Source organism: Crocodylus siamensis, chromosome 1 (genome assembly GCF_052110815.1).
Source record: "Crocodylus siamensis isolate JL-2025a chromosome 1, ASM5211081v1, whole genome shotgun sequence".
In the NCBI taxonomy this organism is placed as follows: Eukaryota; Metazoa; Chordata; order Crocodylia; family Crocodylidae; genus Crocodylus; species Crocodylus siamensis.
This window is the reverse complement of record NC_143395.1, coordinates 121,656,310-121,667,111: the sequence shown is the minus strand read 5'-3', so window position 1 is coordinate 121,667,111 and position 10,802 is coordinate 121,656,310. Positions and strand designations below refer to the sequence as shown.

The following is a 10,802-nucleotide window of genomic DNA, read 5'->3' as shown; positions in this document are numbered from 1 at the left end:
ATTGCACAGTAGACTAATTAGCTGTGCAGTAGACATCTCAGCATAGGTGTCAACTCCATGGGTGCTCTGGGGCTGAAGCATCCACCAAAAAAATTAGCAGGTGCTCAGCATCCATGGAGGTGCTTACAGATTTTAGAGAACAAACAAAAAAACCCCAAAACATGTTTTACTGGAAGCACCACTGTGTGACTTCTGCCTGGCTCTGCAGCTTTTGAAAAGATTGAGTACTTCAGCGGGGATTTTTGGTGCTTTTAGCTAAAACTGATTCAATCATCTATTAGATAAAAGCACAAAGAAAGCCCCAGTAAAGTGCCTGATCTTTATAGATGTCACAGAGCCGGGTAGAAATAATGCGCTTCCTCCTCTGGACATGCACAGGGCTTGGCGCAGGAACACACTGAGTTAAAAGTAAAGTGCCAGGGTTTTTTGGTTGTTTTTTTTTAAGCACCCACTGGCAAAATCAAAGTTGGCACCTATGCATTTCAGTGTTTACATGCCCCTAGTAGACTGGAGTAAACTAATTTAGTCTGCAACAGGATGGTCCTTGGATAATACCAGGACTGTCCTGCTGTGGAGTAAAAAACTCTGGAGCAGCACATGTGTAGATGCTTCCAGGCTGGATGGAGTACAAGGGTGCTTCAGTGAAGGGGTTGCCTGCTGGTTGGCCCCACATTGAGGCATCCTTGTGCCCCAGCCAGCCCCTCCTCAGCATGTTGAGCTGTGGGGGAGCAGGCCCAGGTTGGCAAGCTGACCCCCTGGGTTTCCTGCCAACTGGGGCTACTTTACCCCAGCTCAACATGCTGCAGTCCTGGGAGCAATAAACTCTGAAGTTTATTGCTGTGCATTAATAAGCATATGTAGATATGCCCCCTGCTCTTTAAGATTAATCAATTTAAGCCCTAGACCCTGAGGTTCAATGTTCCATCCAAGATCATCATTAAATATGATACCTCTGGATGTTATGAATATCTAGATAAATGTTCAAATCTTTTTTTAAATATTAAGGTTTTTACTTCAATTTACCATGACAATGGGTTCCATATATTATAAACACATTTTTATTTTTATTTGCATTGATTTTGAATATGCAATTGTGTATTTTAATTGACTGCCTTTTTTCTGTTTTATGAGATGGGGGAATAAAAGTTCAGTACAGATTGTTCTGCTGAGCATTTTGCCCTTCAAACATTTAAAGTGGCAATGCAGATCTGAATATGCATGTACTTATCTTTTCTCTCATTATGTACCCTCAAGTTATAGAAAGATGAAAGTAGACTACTCTCTAGAAATGTTTGTATGTTAAATAGTTAGGATTAGGGGAAACTGAAATGCTTGTGACATTTATTTCCACTTCTATTTCAAATTCATTTCTCCCTTGAATGAGGTATGGGAATCTTCTCTGACTATTTCTAGACAAAGGGCTGGAGCCTTTGTCAATGAAAGCTGAAAAATATAACACAGTAAGAAACCTACAATTCCTTCTGATCAAAAGATAATAGTATTGATCATATAGCATGTACTTATTCTGAGGAATGTAATGGTGCTTCTTAAAAAGTACACTGGTAAGAATTTCCAAACATTGACTTCTTTTAGCATCACTTTAACATGGTACAATAACTAGGTATTAAATAAGATATTTTTGCTCAGTAAAAAGAGTAAACTTGGTGCTGAATTCAATGTGTGGAAAAAAAAATGTGGGCAGCAGCAGCACCCCCTCTTTAAACCAATATAGTTATAGTAGTATAAACCCTCTGTGGATGTTGTTCTGCCAGTATAAGGTAGGATTACTCTCCTTTCTAATCAGGATTAACTATAGAAGTTTGCAGAACCTTAGAGCCACATGACTGCATATATAGAGTAATAATATGAGTATAATGCTGTCTTCACAACAGGATCAAAGCAAACCCAAATGTAGGGTTTGTTTTTGATGTTTGGTGGATGGCATACTAGATCCATTATCACTCAGAACAAAATAATAAGCTCAAAGAAGCTGATCATACATGCTAGTCACAGCAGCCCTGCAGACCCTGGCTGTGGCCCCCAGGGAGTCTGCCATTAGGTGCCTGCCTTGTGAGTACCGTGCCCCTCTGCTGCATGCATGTGTCAAGCCCTGCCAGCACCTGGAATCCTTGCCTGAGCCTCCAAGGCCCCTGGAAGCAGCTACAATGGCAGCATCCTAGGGCCCCAAACGGATCAGGTAAGAAACTGCCAACTTCATTGTTTGGGGCGATGCAGAGGTACAGAGGCAGTTTTCCACCCAGCTGCTGAATTGCCTGGTTACAGCAGTGGAGGAGCACCTCATGGAGTCCCAGACTTGTGGGTCTGGTGGGCTCAGGACCTGGAGTTGGAGAGAGCCCAAGAGGACTATGCCCTCCAGGAGAGGCTCCTCACCCTCAAGAAAAGGCACAACACCATCTTTGAGAGGTTGCTTGAGGCCTAGGAGCAGCAGGCTGCCATGGTGGCCCATGCAATGGAGGCAGCTGAGGAGGATCATCAGATAGTGGACACCACCCTGGCCCTGGCAGTCAGCTTCATACTGTCTAGTGCCCAGCACCTTGCCCCACCTGGTCCCTGGAAGCCACCAAGGGCCCAGTGTCAAACCCCTCAGTGGGCTTGGGATGAGGTCCAGTGCCATCTGCAGTGGCCAAGGCCCCCAACTCCTGCTCCTGAGCCAGGTCCCCCAGTGGCCTGGCCCCCCACCTGGGCTACTGCCTGCCACTTGCTTGGCCTCCATGTGGTGCCTGAGTGGGAGGGCCATCTTTGCACATGATCCCTACTGGTGGAGCAGGGTGAGCAGGCCGGGCAGTGCCTACCCTCATCCCTGAGCAAGCCCCTCAGCCTGTCAGCCTCACTGTGGCCTCCACAACTGTGGTGGTGCTGCCAGAGGCTGGAGTGCTGGGCACCTCTCCCTGGGATCTGTGCCATAGGCACCTCCACCCCACTGTTACTCCACAATGGTTGACAAAGCACATTGTACATAGTTGCATAGGAAGCAGGTCCTTTATTGTTGGTGCATGTGGGGGTTAGGGAAGGGGTATATTGGTGGGTGGGAGGGAGTGTGCTGTTGAGGAAGGAAGGAACCTGTTGTTGGGGAGGCAGGGAGGTCTGTTATTGTGTGGTGGAGGGAAATAAAGTTTTGTGTTTGTTGCTAACTGTCCATATTGTGCATGGTCTTGGAGTTGCCCTATGGGCCTGGAGTATATGGACAGCTGCCCAGGAACCCTACTGTGGGGGGTGGAGAAGAAGGTGGTTTGTGAGTCCCTCACAGATGCAGTGCCCTGGCTGCCACTGCTGGTTTGGGGGAGGTGGGGGAGGGCAGGTCAGGGAGCATCCATGGTGTCCATGGGCTCCTGGGACAGTGCCTCCTGCCAGCCTAAGCCTCCCCTCTCCACCCTCCACTTTGTGTCCCCTACCAGCCTGAGCCTGTCCCCCACCAACCCTTGGCACCTTGGCAGCTGCAGCCAGAACATGCAGCTCCCCCTTGCTGCTGCGGGGGGCGGGGGGGGGGGGCAGAGCAGGGCAGGAGCAGCCCTGGACTTGACTGCTCCTGTTGGGTACAAATCTGTGTAGGTGCATTCCTGGCCTACACTTAATATGCCTTAATTTACTGCACAGGAACATTAAAGTGTTTCAACTGCACATGTAGATGCACCCAGTGTACTTCTGGATTGCAATTATAGCTAGCAATACAGTTATACCATGCAAGAACTAATTCAAGCTGATCCTAATTTTATAGACCTAAGGTTGTTAGTGCTCATCTGAAATAGACCTCCAAATTTAAGAAGTTTGCCCAATAACAGTTCTGTGTCCTGGATGTTTCCTTGATCTTTCTCAAGACCATGGGACTTTTCTCATGTAAGTGGCGATAGATCTGAGGAGATGCATAGGAATTCCTTCATCCTTTTACAGAAGTCTGTCTATAGCATACAATTGATTTGAAAAAGCAAACTGAAGTGTAAAAAAATTAATTAATTGATATATTTTTGTGACGTACCTTTCTATAGAATATATCTTACATTTTCTTCAGATTGTTATACCACTTTTCTATACTACATATCAAAATATATAGCAGATCATCGGGTGATATTTAGAGGTTATCTCTGCTTTCTCTAATTAAATTCTATTTCATGCCTGAAGGTCACATGCCTACAGTAAGCAGATTAGAAGTGCTGTGAATATAGATCAATTAAACCTATTAATGACCCTAAGACTTAAGGGTCCTTGTTTTGGCTTCATGCTTTCAGTCTTAGTGAAAATGGGTACTTTGTGTCAATTTTTCACCAGTCCCAAGGGACTCCCCTGCCCATTATGGGACGGGAAGGCCTGGTTAAGGGAGATTCCTTACCCTCCATCAATGCCGATTTTGTGAAGGAACACCTTAAGAGGCTGGGTACCTTCAAGTCAGCTGGCCCTGACAGTTTATACCCCAGGGTACTCAAGGAGCTGGCAAGCATCATAGTTCAGCCCCTGGCATGGATCTTCGAGAGCTCCTGGTGCTCTGGTATAGTGCCCAAAGACTGGAAGAAGGCCAATGTGGTGCCTATCTTCAAGAAAGGGAGGAAAATGGATCTGGCAAACTATAGTCCCATCAGCCTGACCTCTATCCCTGGGAAGGTCTTAGAAAAGATTATCAAAGAGGCCATCTTTAACAGACTGGCTGATGGCAACATCCTAAGGGATAGCCAGCACAGGCTTTTTGTGGGTAGGTCTTGCTTGAACAATCTTATTTCCTTTTATGACCAGGTAACCTATCACGTGGGCAAGGGAGAAGAGATTGTTGTCATATATCTTGACTTTAAAAAAGCCTTTGATCTGGTAACCCAGGTTCACCTCTTAGCAAAACTGGCCAACTGCAACCTCGGCTTCATGATGATCCACTGGCTGGGGAATTGGCTCCATGGTCAGACCCAGAGGATGGTGGTTGATGGAAGTCAATCATTGTGGTGTGCTGTGACCAGTGGGATCTCTCAAGGCTCTGTCCTTGGGCGTATACTATTCAACGTCTTCGTTAATGATGTGGACATTGGAGTCAGAAGTGGACTGGCCAAGTTCAGTGATGAAACCAAACTTTGGGGTAAAGCATCCACACCTGAGGACAGGAGGGTTATCCAGGCTGACCTGGACAGGCTCAGGAAATGGGTGGACGAGAACCTGATGGTGTTTAACACCGAAAAATGCAAGGTTCTCCACCTTCGGAAGAAAAACCTGAAGCATACTTATAGGCTTAGCAGTGCTATGCTGGCTAGCACTATGGACAAAAGGGACTTGGGGGTCACGATGGACCACAAGATGAACATGAGCCATCAATGTGATGCTGCAGCTAGTAAAGCGAGCAAAATGCTGGGTTGCATCCATAAATGCTTCTCGAGCAAATCCCAGGGCATCATTCTCCCATTGTACCCGGCCTTGGTGAGGCCACAGCTGGAGTACTGCGTCCAGTTTTGGGCTCCACAATTCAAAAAGGATGTGGAGAAGCATGGCTGTCCAGAGAACAGCCATGTGCATGATCAGAGGTCAGGAAAACAGACCTTATGATGACAGGCTGAGAGCCATGGGACTCTTCAGCCCAGAAAAGCGCAAGCTCAGGGGTGATCTGATGGCCGCCTATAAGTTTACAAGGGGTGCTTACCAGGATCTGGCAGAACGTCTGTTCACCCGAGCGCCCCAAAGGGTGATAAGGTCAAATGGTCACAAACTCCTCCATAACCGTTTCAGGCTGGACATAAGGAAGAACTTCTTTACTGTCTGAGCCCGCAAGGTCTGGAATAGACTGCTGCCAGAAGTGGTTAAAGCACCTACTTTGAATGTCTTCAAGAGACATTTGGATGTTTATCTTGCTGGGATCCTATGACCCCTGCTGACATCTTACCCCTGGAGCAGGGGGCTGGACTTGAAGATCTTCTGAGGTCCCTTCCAGCCCTAATGTCTATGAAATCTATGAAAATGTGACCATATGAAATACCATCTCATGTTTTCAGGGGTCCCTCTCTTTCCTAAGATTGTCTTTCTGCTCTTAGTATACCCTTGTTATCAATTCTCCTGGTTGGCATGGCGTTCAGTCTTTGCTGTGACTACAAGCTTATGGCTTGTGGTTTACGTAGTCATGACTTTTCAAAGATGCACGGATTTCCTCTTGGGCAATTTCAGCACTGCAACCAATTTGTGTAAGAATTTCCTCTCCATTTTGAGATGTATAATATTTGGCAGGACAAGAGTGTGGCTGCTCACTGAACTTCCTAGCTAGTGGGTATGTAACTTTCAACTCTTTCAGCCTAAATTATAAGCTTTATCTTTACTGAATGGCTATTTAGGTACTAATTTGTTTTAAACACCCCCTTTTTTAGTTGATGAAAATTCCACTTATACAATAAAGAAAGCTGATGTATAACTGCTCTGTGTTATATAAACAGCTGTTTAAAAGACATGCTTCCTTGGATGTCTTACATGGATTACATGGAGTAACACTTTTTAAAATGAGAATTCAGCCATTGCTATTTTGGAAAATGTTTTAGGTTTATCTTTATGCTAAAGCAAAAAATGTCATAAAGTACTCCTTTTAGTTATTTTAGTAGAATCAGGTGTTTCTGCAAATGAATTTGATATGGAAATAAACACATTGCTCAACCGATTTCAGTTTTTTAGAGAAAATGCGCAAGTTTTATAGCATTTATATATGTTTAAAGTGTTACATAAATAATGGGATGTAATCTGCTGCAGTGACAGTTAGTTGTATTTAAGAAAAAAAATATATGAATCTTCTTGTCTTTCCTTTTTTGCTAATGGACATGGGACTTTGTATATATGTGCATGTGTAGATTGACTTATGTGAGGTCTTATGTGAAGGGTCTCAGCCAGCCAAGATTTTAACTCCCATAGCATTAAAATCTTCTAAATACCCTTCTGCTTTACTAAAATAGAAAATTGCAAACACTTGGCTCAAGCCCAAACCCAGATTCCCCCAAACGGAACTCAGACATGCCAAGTGTTCAGATACGACATTTGTCTGGCCATCTGTGACTCCTAATAGATACCAATTAGGAAGTGTAACTTCTTTCTTTACTGGAATCAAGTAGCATGCAATGTCCCTCTTGCAAGTACATACTATTATTTCAACTAAGGAATCTAAACACAACTAAAAAAGGATTTGCTAGGTTTGCAGTTGTACTGCTGTCTTCCTACATGGCAATTAGAACAAGCTTTTTTTTAGACATTATGTAAAATAAGGAGTAACATTCTGGTAATGTCGCACGGAACAGTATAATTTCTGACCTTCTTCCAGACTAACTTCCTGGGCACATGCAGGAAGTGTTGTATTCACTACATTCTTTCACTATCTACCTAAGATAGTGCCTTGCCTCTCTCTACCCAAGATCCTGCTCTTGCCTTTGTTTCAAGGTAATTTGCATAATCACAGATCCTCACAGGAGGTGAGAGGCTTCATGCCAGCTATGAACCGACTGCCCAGACGAGTTTTCCATCTATTGACTCCTCTGTGAAATCCGATGAAATATAAACTTCCATTTCTGCCCAGGAGAACTTTTACAATCTTTTCTCCAATGCCAGATGAAGGGTGTTTGTGCCTCCAAACTTGCAATTAAAGAACTTTTTTTTGCAAAAATCTTGTTGGTCTAATAAAAGATATCATCTCTACTATGAGTCCTGATTGCCTTCTCTCTACCTAGGCCTTCAAGCCACATTCTTATATGTGTGTTGGTGAAATGGAAGTTCCATGTTACAAGGGAATGGATTTCTGTGTGGATATTTTTAATGCATCTTCATTTTGACTTTATCCAGGTTGCAGCCTTTACTTCTGACAAGGAAATAGTAAGTGGGTGCTCTCCTTCTTGTGAGTAAATATGCATGTGCTCATTTGCTGCATTCTTTGCAAAAGCCATACTTATTTTCATTGGAAGGAACATACCAATACAATCATTGTATGTTTTGCATTTACAAGCTACATGTCAGTAGCATTGAGGCTTTCATGGGATTGTCCTGCCTATATAAAGTAGGGCTTTCACCATTTTAAGGCGAGTGGAGAGAGACAGAATGACTTGCAGTAGAAAGGTGTAGAATTTCAACAGGACATAGGCAGACAAGGTTCTTTGGGTGAATCTGATATCTTTTATTAGACCAACTTAAATACTTGGAAAACAATTTTAAAGCAAGCTTTTGGATTCAAAACCCATCATCAGGCTAAGAAAGTTTCAGCAATTGGTGTGTGCTTTTCCTGGCTGGAATGAAAAGTAAAGAAGCCAGAGGCTGGGCTGGTATGCATACAAGACAGGTAGTCAGTGAAAATGTAGATTGAGGAGTCAGTGGGTGAGAGGCAGGCTGCGTTTGGGGTGGGGAAGAGAGAAGGGGGATGAATAGTGGAAAAGTACCTGGGGAGTCAGCTGTCAGGCAGGTTATAATGTGTCAGAAATCCAATGTCTACATTTAGTCCATGATTTTTAGTATCCAGGAGGTTGATGAAGTGGAGTTCATAGGCTTGTCTCTGGGAAGTGTTTTGTAAGTTTCCTTTGGGGATCAGGACTGAGAGATTGGAGAGAGAGTGGTTTTCTTGCAAGAAATGTGCCCCCACAGGTAACTGGGTATTCCTGTCTGTGATAGATTTCCAGTGTGCACTCATTCTGGTACGCAGTTGTTGTTTGGTCTCTCCTACATATTTTCCATCAGGGCATTTGGTGCATTAGATGAGAGAGATTACATTTCTGGAGGTGTAGCTGTAAGATCGGGGAATGCTGATGGCTCTGTTGTGGGCTGTAGTAATTGTTGGGGTGGTGGGGATGTGTTGGCGGGTTTTGCATTTCTTGTCATGGCATGGTCTGGATCCATTCGGTGTGTTCTGGGCCTGAGGAAGTTTGCTTCTGGTGATGAGGTTAGCGAGGTTCGGTGCTTGTTTGAAAGCTAGGATGGGTGGCTCTGGGAAGACCTCTTTAAGAATAGGGTTTCTTTCTAGTATGTGTTGCAATTGTTTGAGGATTTTCAGGTTCGAGGGAGGGGTGATGCATCATAACCAGTGGTGTACGATTTATGTGGGGAGGTTTCTGTACTGCAGCAGTTCTTCCCATGATATCCAAGTGGCTTTTTCAAACGTGAGATCTATCTCTCTGGAGAAGTGTCCTTGTTGGGTGAAAGCCTTATTAAATTTGGTGAGGTGGCAATCCCGGGTGTTCTGTTCAGTACAAATTTGGTGGGATCTGAGGACTTGGCTGTATATCACAGCTTTCCTGGTGTGTTGAGGGTGATTGCTGGTTCTGTGCAGATACGTATGTTGGTCTGTGGGTTTCTTGTATAACATGGTCTGTATTTGATCATTCTGGATACTTATTGTGTCTAAAAAGGAGATGTTGGTGCTGGACTATTCTAGAGAAAGTCGGATGGAGGGATGGTGATGGTTGAATTTCTGATGGAATGGAATCAGAGATTGCAGGTTTTCAGTCCAAATGATGAAGATGTCATCAATATATCTTAAGTATAGCAAGGGTTTGATGGTGCAGTTCTTGAGAGAGTCTTCTTCGAGGTGGTTTATAAAAAGGTTGGCATACTGTGGGGCCATTTTGATGCCCATAGCTGTTCCCATTGTCTGGAGGAAGTGTTGGTTATTAAAAGTAAAATTGTTGTGTGTGAGGATGAAGTGTATAAGGTCAGTAATATCTTAGGTCTCTATTCTGAGTTGTCATCTTGTTCCTGTAGATACATAAGGCAGGTTTGGATGCCATCCTGCTGTGGGATATTGGTATATAGGCTGGTAACGTCCATGGTGGCTAGGAGGGTGTTGCTGGGAAGGTGGTCTATGTTTTTAAGTTTCCATAGAAAGTTTCCACCTTCTGTTTAGTACCCTTCTTTCTCTAAGTCCACTCGTAGCATCTGACAAAGTAGGCTGTAGTTTAGGAGAGCTCATGCTTCTCTGAATGGGTTAGCTTATAAAACACTGTCCAACTAGTGACCTGCAAGCCATATGTAGTCTACAAGGGGTTAATGTATAGCCCATGGCTTGGGCCTGGCCACCACTCCCCACATTGTTCCTGCTTCTGTGGCAGCAGTGGGGGGTTTGGAGCAGCACAGCCAGAGGCAGCTTAGTAAGTTCACTGAATGGGTGGCAGGGAGGAGGCTTGGGCTGCCCACATGGGGGACTTGCACTGCCTGTGAAGCAGTGAGGGATGGACTCTTCCACCTCACAGTGGAAGAAATGTGATCATGTGGCTGCAGGGGAAGGGAACTCACTTGCCCAGTGGCTGCTGCAGGGGCACTCATGCATTGGTGGGGGAAAAAGGCAGGGGATCTGCTCACACTGACCACACAGCAGCAGGGGGTACTTAAGCTGTTTGTACAGCAAGGTGTTGCATGCTGCAAAGATCCCAGGAGCCCACATGACGTGTGGTCTGCATATCATACAGCCCTCATGGTGCCAACAACTGGTGCAGTGTGTGGCCCCCCAGTGCTTTGAAGTTGGACTGCCATGATTTATAAGGTGCCACCCAGCCTTACCTTTATTTAAAGTACTGACTATTTTTCATGCTGGTAAAAAATGACAATGTTGCAGCTTGGCATGTTATGCTCTCTTGTGCATTGCACTGCAAAGGTCTATGCAACTAACTTCATATTTAAAGAGAAGTAATTAACCATGTTAGTCTGAAATCATGCAGAAGGCAGAGAAGAGATTTAGTTAGTGTATAAGGTGCATCTCTCCCCTGCCTGATTATTTAAAGTGCATATGAGGCTGCCAGGGGACAGTCAAACAACTTGAGTCTCAGTGTTGTGACACTTCATATTTTCAGTTCTGCTTTGTATTTTCTTTA

At 44.5% G+C, this 10,802-nt stretch overlaps 1 protein-coding gene across 1 annotated transcript in view; it reads left to right on the top strand.

Moving 5' to 3' along the window:
- Window positions 1-6,198: 6,198 nt before the first annotated feature.
- The window catches only part of IPCEF1 (interaction protein for cytohesin exchange factors 1), a 99,241-nt gene continuing 94,637 nt past the window's right edge, over window positions 6,199-10,802 (top strand). The window contains exon 1 of the mRNA XM_090041610.1: window positions 6,199-6,247. The gene's annotated coding sequence lies outside the window, so the exon portion shown is untranslated. The remainder of the gene's footprint in view (window positions 6,248-10,802) is intronic.